This window comes from Bactrocera neohumeralis, unplaced genomic scaffold (assembly GCF_024586455.1).
Source record: "Bactrocera neohumeralis isolate Rockhampton unplaced genomic scaffold, APGP_CSIRO_Bneo_wtdbg2-racon-allhic-juicebox.fasta_v2 cluster10, whole genome shotgun sequence".
NCBI lineage: Eukaryota > Metazoa > Arthropoda > Insecta > Diptera > Tephritidae > Bactrocera > Bactrocera neohumeralis.
Genome location: NW_026089623.1, coordinates 12837726 through 12840590, shown reverse-complemented (window position 1 = coordinate 12840590; position 2865 = coordinate 12837726). Strand labels below are relative to the sequence as shown.

At 37.1% G+C, this 2865-nt stretch overlaps 1 long non-coding RNA gene across 2 annotated transcripts in view; it reads left to right on the top strand.

Moving 5' to 3' along the window:
• Positions 1 to 938: 938 nt before the first annotated feature.
• Positions 939 to 2865, top strand: part of LOC126765458 (uncharacterized) — a 16168-nt gene continuing 14241 nt past the window's right edge. For both annotated transcript variants that reach the window (XR_007668422.1, XR_007668421.1), the window contains exon 1: positions 939 to 1017. This is a non-coding gene — a long non-coding RNA (uncharacterized LOC126765458). The remainder of the gene's footprint in view (positions 1018 to 2865) is intronic.

The window sequence follows — 2865 nt, the reverse complement described above, 5'->3', positions numbered from 1 at the left end:
CGCCAGAGAAAATGAGAATCCCAATGAACAGATACATTTCTGACACAGTAACCGAACGCCACCCTCTATTCGAATTAGGATTTTGCGCGTTAGGATCTTTATAGACGATTAGAGCTTTCTGGTTAGTATAGCGAACAATGAAATCAATTATTTCAACTGAGATTATAGAAATAAATTTATCTCCTATCAATGTTTCTGTAGATCTAGCAGGGCCACTTTTCTGTCGCAAAATATTGTGAGAAACAGTTTGTCAAATTTCAGGCGGTTTCTTACACCACGCAGTTCGGTTTTTTGCAATGTGTTCATCGCTATTTTCTATATCTGCTTCTTCCCCTCTATTCGATACACCTGCGGCTGTGTCTTTTGCTTCACTCTCTTCTGACTCACTGATCATGTTCCCCGTACGGTGAAAGTCGTAATATCATTGGACAAAATTTTGCTCACCATCCGAATTGATGAGGTGATAGATGATCTTCCATTACGAACTGCCAATTATTATCTCTCATAAATGCTCGATTGAGTCCAGAAAGTATTCGAAATTGTTCGATTAATAGTTAATAATGTCGATTCTAACGCAAAGCCGCTCTATGCAGTCGACTTTTCATGCTTTACACGACATTCCTCATCAACTGTTCACTTCTCCCTGTCACTGTCGACGTGTAAAGGTGAAAACTGACCATGTCCCACCCGTAGAGCGCGAGATTTCGCTATCATGATTTCTCTTCCAGAAAAATAAAATGTGCGACAAGAGTCAAACTCAGGTAAATTACTTGTTATATTCTCTTAAAAGAATTATTAAACTGTTTTTTTTTTTATAATTTCGTTCGCTTCCAAACTTAGAAAGTGTTTTATTTTAGTGATGGGTACCCGGGTACCCTGGGTGCTCATTAACGTGGATAAAGCTGGGTGCTCACATAAGGGTTAAAGGCATTCTTAATATCGAATGTGACTACCGCACAGTAATCTTTGGAGCCATACATCCATCTTGTTCCTTCTATAGCTTTACTTGCGACGTCAGTAAGTTTTTTAATTAAGTCAATTGTTGACCTGTGTTTGCGAAATCCATATTGGTTATTGGCCAGTCCCGGTTACTCTTTTTCGAGATGTTACTCCAAGTTAAATGCACAGTGGTCGGCACGAGTTTGGTTCTCCAGGCGGTTTGTTTGGATTTTGTATTAGAACCAAACGTAGCATTTTCCAAATGTTTGGAAATAATCCCTCTCGTAGGCACTTTGCGAACAGTCTTGTGAACGGGTCAGTGTTGTGTTTAATGACTATCTTTAGGGCCTTGTTAGGAATGCCGTCCAGCCCTGATGCCTTGTTATTGGCGAACCTTTCTGCTGCCTCTACAACCTCTTTGTCAGTGACTGGTGTAGGTATTATTCCAGTTTATTCTGAGTGATTTTCTTCTGACGGTTGCGAGGGAAAGAGGGTTTCTACTACGCATACCTGTATGAAATTTTGTGTATGTATTATTTGTGTGCGAAAGCGAACATGAACACATATGGTCATGATACATGTGAATATACTTAAGTTTTAAATGATAAAATATACGATTCATGTACATTTATCACTATTGTAATATATTTAATTTTTGATATATTATGATAGTTTGTTATATACTATACATACATATATAATGAAGTATAATACAGCCAAAAATATTTTTACGTGCTCCGCGCCGTGAACCTTCTCTATGATAAACGTTCCCTGCACCATGTTTACGATAAGGTTGAATCAGAGAACATAAAAGAATGATAAGGTGCAATAAATTGTGTATGATGCTTGTTTGCTGGACTATGAGCTGAAAAAACTAGTAGGGAATTCACCATTTATTAAAAATGACTGTTTACATATAGAAAATCGTCGAAAAAATTTGGAAGAAGTTAAACAGAAAATATAAATGTCAAGCATTTCACATAGTATTTCTTGAAATGTTGTCTTCAAAGCTGGAATATGCTTATTTCTGAACTTTTTATAGCCCCAAAAAATAGTCTAAAGGCGTTAAATATATTTTTAACACGGGTCCATTTCTTGAGATGATTGTTCTAGTCCCTCAAAATGGGCGAGCTGTGTGGCATGTAGCGCCATCTTGTTGGACAAATGAGTTCAGTTCTTCCATTTTTCAATAAGTTTTTGTCTATTTAAGTGTTTCAAAAAAAAACATGATTCCACCAGCGTACAAACCACACCAAATCATTTTCATTTCGGTTCTTAGCCTTGTGGCTTATGCGGCAATTTTTATTTACGTAGCCATTTATATGCAATCTTATCTTATAATCATACTAGAGGACCCGTCCACGCTTCACTGTGGCTGATACATAGATAATATGTACTACTACTACCATCTATATGATTTCTATTATTATAGTTGGATTATAACTATTAGTTAGTGAGATATAGCATTTTTGTGAAGCAACTTGTGTTAGTTTACAAAAAAATGGAACATAAAGCATTTCATGTGTTAATAAAGCATTGCTTTTTTGGGGAAAATACTCGTATTGTTGAATTTGGGCTCAGGGAAATCCACCGTTGAAAAGATATTTGCTAAGCTGGAAAAAGGCGAAATGAGCAAAGTAGGTGCCTCGCAAGTTCATAATCCAACAAAAACAACGAATAGCTGATTCTGAGCAGTGTTTAAGTGCTCTCTAATCGGAATAAGGCCGAAATTTTTCGTTAGTGATAGAAACATAGCTCCATCATTTCCCACTGGAGTCCAATCGACAGTCATTCTAGTGGACTGCTCATGATAAACTGATTCTCAGGCGTGGAATACGAAAAAGGCGGCTGGAAAGGTTATGACATCAGTATTTTGGGATGCACGTGGTATAATACATACTCAACGACTGAATACTGAGCCAGTTA